The sequence below is a fragment of the Rutidosis leptorrhynchoides genome, chromosome 11 (assembly GCF_046630445.1).
Source record: "Rutidosis leptorrhynchoides isolate AG116_Rl617_1_P2 chromosome 11, CSIRO_AGI_Rlap_v1, whole genome shotgun sequence".
Lineage (NCBI taxonomy): Eukaryota > Viridiplantae > Streptophyta > Magnoliopsida > Asterales > Asteraceae > Rutidosis > Rutidosis leptorrhynchoides.
The window spans coordinates 1,940,517-1,951,196 of NC_092343.1; the positions used below are offsets into that span (position 1 = coordinate 1,940,517).

Genomic DNA, 10,680 nt, shown 5'->3' on the forward strand with positions numbered 1-10,680 from the left:
ATAAAGATATTTGATACATAATTATAATAATATAACATAAAATATTAAATGGACATTAACATTTATTATATAAGTATTATATAATTAATAGGTGAAATTATTTGACTTCAATTATGTATTAATAAATATACGTGGTATAGGTTCGTGAATCCGAGGCCAACCGTATACGTGTTCAATGGTGTTATATGTATTTTTACTACAAAATACATTAGGTGAGTATATAGTCCCACTTTTAAACTCTAAGTATTTTGGGATGAGAATACATGTATTTTATGTTTTACGTTATGGACACAAGTAACTGAAAAATATATTCTACGTTGAGTTGTACCACTGGCATACTTCCCTGTAGCTTGGTAACTATTATTTACAGCGGTATTGTAAACGCGAATCCTGTTGATAGATCTATCGGGCCTGACAACCCCAACCGGACTGGACGACCAGTATTCAACGGTTGCACAGTACTTCATTTCGTGACTACACTTGGTACGGTGTAGTAAGATTTCATAATAAAGGGAATATGCGACGTGATTAAATGTTAAGTATGGTTACCAAGTGCTCAACCACTTAGAATATTTTTATTAAAATGTTTAAACATGAAATCTTGTGGTCCATTGTTATAACGCTGCTAGCATCAAACCTATATATCTCACCAACTTTAAGTTGACCTTTTAAAGCATGTTTATTCTCAGGTACGAATTAAGTCTTCCGCTGTGCATTAGCTCATACTAAAGACATTACTTGGAGTCGATCATCGCAATGGAACCAAATGTTGAAGACCTTGTCCAGGTGGATAAGGACGGGTCTTTACAGGTCGTGGGTTCGAGTCCCTGCAAGGACTGTTTTTTTTTTAACCCTAAGAGGTAGTCTATTTTCATTATTATTATTATTATTATTATTATCATTATTATTATTATCATTTTTATTATTATTATTATTATTATTGTTAATATTATTGTTATTATTAGTTATTGTTATTATTACTAGTATATTAGTTATTAGTATTATTATTTTTACCAATGAAAGTAGTAGTTACCCTTTTAGTATTATTATCATAATTATAATTACAAGTAGGATTATTATTATTATTATTATTATTATTATCGTTATTACTAATATTATTATCACTACTAGTATTATTACTAAGTAGCATTATTACTAATATTATCATTAGTATTATTATAAGCATTACTAATATTATTACACTTATTACTTTTACCATTTTAGTATTATTATTATTATCATGAAAATAAAACAATTTATTGTTATTTTCATAAATATTAGTACTAATATCATTTTATAAATATTAGAATTTTTATTATTATCATAAATACTATTACTAATATTATCATTATTATTGTTAGTATGATTATCACTATCAACATTGTTATTATTAAAAATTATAATCATTATGATCATTTTTTTACTAAAATTATTATTTTGTTATCACTAAAACTATCAATATTATTGTTATCAGTATTATCTAAATCATTATTATTAATAATTATGATTATGAAAATAACAGTTTTAATAAACTTATTAAGTTATAAACATAAAAATAAAGATTATGTATAAATATATATTTAATACACATAACCTAACGATATTAATATTTCTATATATAAAATGAAAATATATATAATGAAACTTATTAATTTATTATATATATAAATTACATCACTAGTAATAATATATATATGGTTCGATTGCAATTACGTGTGTTAATATATATACAAATGATATAGGTTCGTGAATCCGAGGCCAGCCCTGCATTGTTCAGTTCCGTCGTATGCATATTTTTACTACAATATATCGTATAGTGAGTTCATTTGATTCCCTTTTACTCTTTATATTTTTGGGACTGAGAATACATGCGCTGTTTTTATAACTGCTTTATTAAATGCTTTTGAAATATATTTTGAACTGCGAATACATGAAATGCTTTTATAAATGTTTGACGAGATAGACACAAGCAAAACATTCCTCGAATGAATTATTATACAGACAGAAGTTCTTTGGATTATTATTGAATTATGTGGACATGATAATTGCCACCAATTGATGTGAATATTTTTCCCCTGATTATTATTGCTTGGTAACCTAAGAATTAGAAACGGGTATGGCCCTAATTCACGTGAATCTTAAAGGTAGCTACCGGGTTTAACACCCCCACCCAGAATGTTCACTAGACAGAAGAGCTAGTGGGCGTGGTGTTTAGTACTTCAAAGTTTATATGTTATACAGACGAGATGTTCTGTTTTGGGGATATTATTGATGCGCATTATATGTTATGGTCGGTTATATATATATATATATATATATATATATATATATATATATATATATATATATATATATATATACAATGAAATTATTATGAATGTTATGTATCGAGAGAATTATTTTTATACACAAGTTATGTGTATTAGTTTTGAGCACGAGATATGTGTACGATTATTAAAAATCGCGAGGCAACCTACAGGGGAGAAAAGGATACGAACCTACTCTGCTAAGCATTATGAAAATGGTTTTGTACACGAGATAGGTGTACTGTATTTAAATCTTGTGGTCTATCAAAATGATGAATTTTATTGTTTACAATAAACTTATGAACTCACCAACCTTTTGGTTGACACTTGAAAGCATATTTATTCTCAGGTATGAAAGAAATCTTCCGCTGTGCATTGCCTCATTTTAGATATATTACTTGGAGTCATTCATGACATATTTCAAAAGATGTTGCATTCAAGTCATTGAGTTCATCAAGATTATTATTAAGCCAATTATAGTTGGATATATTATGAAATGGTATGCATGCCGTCAACTTTCGATGTAAATGAAAGTTTGTCTTCTAAAAACGAATGCAATGTTTGTAAAATGTATCATATAGAGGTCATGTACCTCGCGATGTAACCAAATGTAATGTATTCGTCCAGATAGATTAGGACGGGTCATTAAATGTGGTGCCCAATACAACACTTGAAGTCAATGAAGAGGAAGACCCTTACGTTTCATTAGATATTTTCGAGACTGAAGAGATGGTTGAAGAACCACCTCGTCCTCAGACTATGTTAGAGAAGTTGAAGGCCACCCGAGCTGGCCAAGGGATTACTCAACCAGACATTACTCGGCCTTTCCAAATCACATGTCCAATTCTGAGTTTGATAGCTACGGATTGCCAATTTCATGGCAAGGATAGTGAGGATGCTAACGAGCATCTTCGTGTTTTCAATGATGTTTGCAACTTATTCAAGCAGAATCAGGTTAATGATACTTCGATCAAGACAAGGCTTTTTCCCTGGACTCTTAAGGGAGAAGCTAAGAGGTGGTTAGATAAGCAACCCGAGGGTACGTTTACCTCTTGGGATGGGTTGGTAGATAAGTTTTTATCGAAGTTTTTCTCTGCTTCTCGAGCTGCTAGACTTTAAGCTGATATTTCATAGTTCACACAAAAGAGTAGTGAAACATTATTTGATGCTTGGGACCGTTATTCTAATATGTTACGCTCGTGTCCGCAACACGGGTTGAATGATTTACAAAAGGTCCAGATTTTCTACAAGGGTTGTGACATACCAACTCGTCAGAGTATTGATCAAGCAGCAGGAGGTACTTTAATGGATAAGATAGAAGAAGAGGCATTAGAATTATTGAAAAGAAAGCTGATTACACTCACGAATGGCATCAAGATCATGAGTCATCCCGTTCAGCTTCAATTAAGAGAACCGAAACCACTAGTGCGTATGATGATTATGGGTCTATAAATGCTAAGCTAGATAAATTTGGTAGGCATTTAGAGAAGATGAATAAGGATATTCATGGTATGAAGGTTGGTTGTGAATATTGTGGGGGATTACATTTAGCAAAAGATTGTGATGCGGGTTTGACGATAAGTCGGAAAGAAGAGATAGCGTTCATCAGTCAGCAGAATAATAATCAATTTCAAGGGTGTGCTCAGTTCAACCGCAACTTCAATAGTCCCTACAATCCTCAAGGTCGATAAGGGGGTAGTAGTAATAATAATTATCAGAATCAGCCGAGTGGAGGATTTCAACAGCAAGCTCCCGGGTATTTTCAGAAGCCCCAAGCCGAAGAGAAAAAGTCCAACCTTGAAGCTATGATCGAAAAGCTTGTGATATCTCAGACTCATCTTGTTACCACTGTTACCCAAAATAATGAGAAGAACGATCAAATGTTTCGAAATCAACAAGCCGCTATTCAGAATTTAGAGAAACAAATTGGTCAACTTGCTAATCAGATTAATGAAAGGAAACCGGGGGAGTTACCTAGTAAAATAGATACTAACCCGAAGAACGGGCACGTTAATGCTATCACCACCCAAAGTGGTTTAGCATATGATCCACCGAGGAAGCCCGGTGAGAATGATTTGCGGGTGCCGTTAGCTAAGGATAGTGAGCCGGTTGTTGTTAGTGAACTGAAGGGGAAAAAGGAGCTGGAACAGGTGATTGAGAAGGTTGTGACGGTACCGGAAACCGTTGCTGCTAAATCGGTAGTTAAAGAGTATCAACCACCGCTCCCATTCTCGAGGAAGCAGAGATTGGAGAAGCTAGAGGTAGAAAAGTCCAAGTTCATGGACTTGATTAAAAAAGTTAACATAAATATGCCTTTTATTGATGTGATTGCAGGTATGCCAAAGTATGCAAGGTTTCTTAAGGATTTGCTAACTAACAGGAAGAAGCTGGAGAACGTGTCTTCAGTCAGGTTGAATGCCGCATGCTCAGTGATAGTTACAAACAAGCTTCCCGAGAAGCTTGAGGATCCTATGAGTTTCACCATTCCTTGTTTACTTGGTAATTTAGACTGTATAATGGCGTTGGCATATTTAGGGGCTAACATAAATTTAATACCTTATTCTATTTATTTACAACTAGTCCCCGGGGAGTTAAAACCCACGCGTATGGCTATTCAGCTAGCTGACCGCTCTATTAAATTCCCTCGTGGAATTATAGAGAATATGCTAGTAAAGACTGGGTAGTTGGTTTTTCCGGCCAATTCCGTGGTTTTGGATATGGAAGTGGATGAAAGGATTCCGCTTATTTTGGGTCGGCCATTTTTAAATACGGCTAGATGTATCATCGATGTTTATGGCCAAAAGTTGACCCTTAGGATAGATGACTTGAGTGCAACATTCTCAATAGACCATGCTTTAAAATACCCTGCCTACACTGATGATACATGTTATTTTCTTAACACTATGGATGTCTAGTCTGAGTTTTTGCAGGAATTCTTGGAGTTACAGGGTTCAGGAAAATGCTCATTGGTCGAAATTGATGAAGAGATACAGGTTGAGGAGGTGTATATTTTGACCGCCTTGATGGAAAACGGCTATGAGCCGACTGAGGAGGAGTTCAAAGAACTCGATCGTGATGCTGATTACCGGAGCAAGTCTTCAATTGAAGAACCTCCCGAGTTAGAATTAAAGCCACTTCCAGATCATTTGGAATACGCTTATTTGCAGGAGGAATCTAAGCTCCCGGTAATTATTTCTTCTTCTCTTACTGCAGGTCAGAAAACTGAGCTTGTAACCATGCTAAGGGCCCATAAACCGGCCATTGTGTGGAAAATTCACGACATCAAGGGTATTAGTCCCTCCTATTGCACCCACAAAATCCTAATGGAGGATAAATCCAAACCTGTGGTGCAACGTCAACGGAGGTTGAACCCTCACATGCAAGATGTCGTGAAGAAAGATATCGTGAAGCTCCTCGATGCAGGTCTGATTTACCCGATTTCTGACAGTCCGTAGATTAGCCCGGTACACTGTGTACCCAAGAAAGGTGTGACAACCTGGAAATTTCCGACTAAATTTAAACCGAACTTCGACTAGTTTCGACGACTCACGAACAATTATTTGTAAATAATTACGCATTACTTTGATATATTAATATTATTATTATCCTTTTTAAACAATATGTCAGTAATTAATATCATTATTATCAGTATTGTTATTATGATTAAAAACAATATTATTATTATTATTATCAAAATTATTAACATTGTTATTATTAATAATTAATATTATCATTAATGTAATTACTAATATTAATATTAATATTAATATTGGTATCATCACTATTACTAAAATTATTATAAATATCATATCATTAATGATATTATTACTATTATCATTTTTAATATCATTATTATTATTACTAATATAATTGTTATTATTATTAATATTATTATCAATTCTATTATTATTATTATTATTATCTTTATAATATTAATAATATTATTATTAGTAATATCTTTATTAATTATTAATTAAAATTAAAAATAAGAAAAATATAGTACAACAAATTGTTGATCTGTATTTGCCTTTCTTATTTTTATATAATTTTACAAAACGCAGTATTATTAGGTATCTAATCTTTTTATATTATTTTTTTCTTCCACGATCTATTTTTTTTATTTTTTTTCTTCATCATGATCAAGCTTTATATTTTTTTTTATATATCTCCTGATTATTTTTTCCTCTCTACTGGTTATGATTTCATTTCTATCTGCTTTCCAAGTTAACTTCAATTGATAATTCAAACCAAATCTGTTACAAATCATGATCCCAATTTATTTATTTTTTTCTGTCTTTTTTTCTTTGGAACGAATTAACATGTCGACACCCATTCATTCTATATAAATAGATTAATTTCAGTTGTTAATAAAATCATTTAGTTTTCCACTATTAATTATCAATTATAATTAACTGCAATTCATGAATCAAAAACAGAAAAATATATTAATAAAAACAAGTCGTACCCTATTTTTATTCCATTTTTCCAAAAGCTCGATTTTTATCGAATTTCAAAATCTGTAATTGCAGTCTTGTTATATTATACTCAATCTTTCTGTAAAGTTTCAGCTCCCAATTCCTCGTAACGTATTGTAATTTTTGAGTCAAAGTTCAAAAACAAAAAGTCAACCTGGTGTTCTAAAATCAAATTGGAGTTGTAGAAGTTGTTTCTGTTAAAATTACGGGTTTAGAAAGTTTCTAGGATGGATTTGCAACTTATTTCGTGTAGGAATCATAACCTAAAACAGCCTTGAACTCAAAATCAATGTTGGAGTTCATACGGTTCATATCGAGGTCTGCTGCTTTATATTTTTTTTTTCTTTTCTGGTTAAATCAATTCAACATGGTTAAATGTTTCTAATTCTAATTCAAGTATTAAACTAAGGTGGTAATTCAATTATAAGGTTGTTGATTTGATTTCTGGGTCGATTAAGGTGGTCAGAAGAAGAAGAAGATATAGAACACGATAATTGGGGTTAAATAAAATAAATACGGGGTTTTAATCAGAAAAGTAGGAACAGAGGGATGGTTATAAGTGTTAGCGGGTTAGCGAGAGGTCTCGGGTTCGAGCCCGGTTAGGGGCATATTTTTTTTAGAAAAAGCCTATAAGGTAGTTTTCATTTTTATTATTATTATTATTATTATTATTATTATTATTATTATTATTATTATTATTATTATTATTATTATTATTATTATTATTGTTATTATTATTATTATTCCAAACACATAATATGGATTTCTCACTTGATTCCTCGAGCTCCACAGACAGCGTAACCGGAACGAACGAACCAATCAGTCATCATCTTTTCTGGATGGATTGGGGATGGGTTCGTAGTCGACTCAATCAATGGAGAAGTGAAGAAGGTGATCCTTTTCACCCACCACATTTCCCTATTAGTGAAGAACCTGAAGGACTTACCGGCGAACCCGTTCAAAACACCATTTTCACCCTCATTTCCAGAACAGCTCGCAACGATTATATATTATCTAGAATTCTAGATCTTATTCATCCGCTTATTCGAACCGCCAATCACCCTGGAATAATAGAAGAAGTCAATGAGCTTCGCGCTCGAGTAGTGGCTCTAGAGAATATGGTGCAAAATCTAAGAGCATCAGCAGCATAACCAGCACCAACAGTACCACCAGTATCAGCAACAGCAACACAACCATCAGTACCACCAACATCACTAACACCGCAATCATTGTAAGCACCAGCAACATCACAAGCTCCGTCAGTTTCATAATCACCGATATCACCACAATTACCAAGGAATATTATTAATAATGAGTTAAGATGTATTGACTCATTCTTCCTGAAGAATTATATATGTATACCTTTTATATATATATATATATATATATATATATATATATATATATATATATATATATATATATATATATATATATATATATATATATATATGGTTTGGAACAATAATAAATCTTTTCGTACTAAGCTATTACGTGTGAATCTTAACTAATATGTACTACTTGGTTAATTCATATCACTAATATGCTATGATGTACATCCTGCGTTCAATGATCAAATTCAAAATCCTTGAAAACACCTCGGAACTATAACCAATGATTCAGATTCGTTAACCCTAATAATGCTGATGAAGCAGCAAAAGCTGTAGATGGTCTTAATGACCAGAAGTTTAATAATAAAGAATTGTGTATTGGAAAAGCTCAAAAGAAAATCTGGAACGGAAAATTGGATTGAGCAAACCATGAAGGAAACTGGATAAATCACAAGGACTAAACCTATAATCAAAGAATCTAGATGATTCGATTTCTGATGAAAACCACAAAAGATCTCTTTACGTATTCTAAATCCTTACAGAAGGATTTCCTTATTATCCTTCGATCTTAGAAATTCTAAGATATCATCGTATCTTTCGTTATAAATATTCTCTATATTTCTGAAGATATCTTCATAACGATTCTTGTCCGCAATTAATTATCTCTTTGCTACATCTTTATTACATCATAAAGGAAACTGTTTTAGTTTCTATATTCTGTAAAATTCGAGTTTAAATTATAAATGTTTTGAAGAAGTGTTGGGAATTGAAGCATGAGTTAGTATAATATAATGACATCAGGCCAACGTGATTATATTACAGTAAGTCATGCTAAATTTTTAATGAAAGATGATGATTCATAGACTTTATAATTATTATTTGCCATGTTACACGACTCTTACATTCTACCTAATCTCTAAACATATTAAGAACATATATTCTTGATAGTTCTATCCTCAGTAATTCTAGTAATTTAATAAATCAAATCATGATACTACGTTCCTTTCTGCTTAGGACATTAAGTTCATTCAAAACTTCATACCTACGAATTTTGGACAATTACTTGCTTTACAAAAGCATGAAGCTTCGACATATAAGGGAAAATATAAAGCCCGATAACGACACCGAAATTACAAACCGTGTATATCAATGCGTATAGCAATATAAAGACACGGGAGAACTAAAAACACAATAAATCTAAGAGCATAGTAGAAGTAAACTGACTCATCCGGAGTGATAATGCTAAAAACGAACATATATTTCATAGCATTATTCCTCAAGAAAGACAAGCTTTTAGTTGCAATTGTTCTATTTACAAGTGATATTCGTTTAAATAATAAAAGGTGAAGACAAAAGACAGATTCGACGAATTGAAGACGCAAACGACCAAAAAGCTCAAAAGAACAAAAGACAATCAAAAAGGTTCCAATTATTGATAAGAAACGTCTCGAAATCACAAGAGTACAAGATTCAAAACGCAAAGTACAAGATATTAAATTGTACGCGAGGACGTTCGAAAATCCGGAACCGGGACTAGAGTCAACTCTTAACGCTCGACGCAACGGACTAAAAATTACAAGTTAACTATGTATATAAATATAATATAATATATAATTAATTATATTAATTATATATATATTATATATATATATTTAAAACCGTCGGCAGCAGGAAACTCCAAGGGTGTAATCTGAAAATACCTCTCCGCGACTCGCGGAGTTTTAAGGGTATTTGGCCGCGAGTCGCGGAGCCCCAAAAATCATTCCTGGCTATAAATCAACCCGAATTCTGATCAAAAACATATCATCTTTTTTCTCAATCTCTCTCAATATATACGAGTAATATATATTTATATTTATAATTTATATTTTAATTTTAATTATAATTCTAATAATAAGGGTATGTTAGCGAATGTTGTAAGGGTGTAAGTCGAAATTCTGTCCGTGTAACGCTACGCTATTTTTAATCATTGTAAGTTATGTTCAACCTTTTTATATTAATGTCTCGTAGCTAAGTTATTATTATGCTTATTTAAAACGAAGTAATCATGATGTTGGGCTAATTACTAAAATTGGGTAATTGGGCTTTGTACCATAATTGGGGTTTGGACAAAAGAACGACACTTGTGGAAACTAGACTATGGGCTATTAATGGGCTTTATATTTGTTTAACTAAATGAAAGTTTGTTAATGTTAATATAAAGATTTACAATTGGGCGTCCCTATAAATTACCATATACACTCGATCGGACACGATGGGCGGGGTATTTATATGTACGAATAATCGTTCATTTAACCGGACACGGGAATGGATTAATAGCCACTAGAATAATTAAAACAGGGGTGAAATTACATTCAAGGGTAATTGGTGTAATTGTTAACAAAGTAGTAAAACCTTGGTTTACACGCAGTCGATAACCTGGTGTATTCATTAAACAAAGTATTAAAACCTTGTTACAATTCGAATCCCCAATTAGTTGGAATATTTATCTTCGGGTATAATAATAATTTGACAAGGACACTTGCAATTTATATTTATGACTGATGGACTGTTATGGACAAAAACCAG

The 10,680-nt window shown here is 32.1% G+C and overlaps 1 non-coding gene across 1 annotated transcript; it reads right to left on the reverse strand.

Annotated features, from left to right (window-relative positions):
- Positions 1-3,416: 3,416 nt before the first annotated feature.
- LOC139879151 (small nucleolar RNA R71) lies at positions 3,417-3,523 on the reverse strand. The gene has a single exon (XR_011770003.1). It is a non-coding gene; the product is annotated as a small nucleolar RNA R71 (small nucleolar RNA).
- Between the last annotated feature and the right edge of the window lie 7,157 nt (positions 3,524-10,680).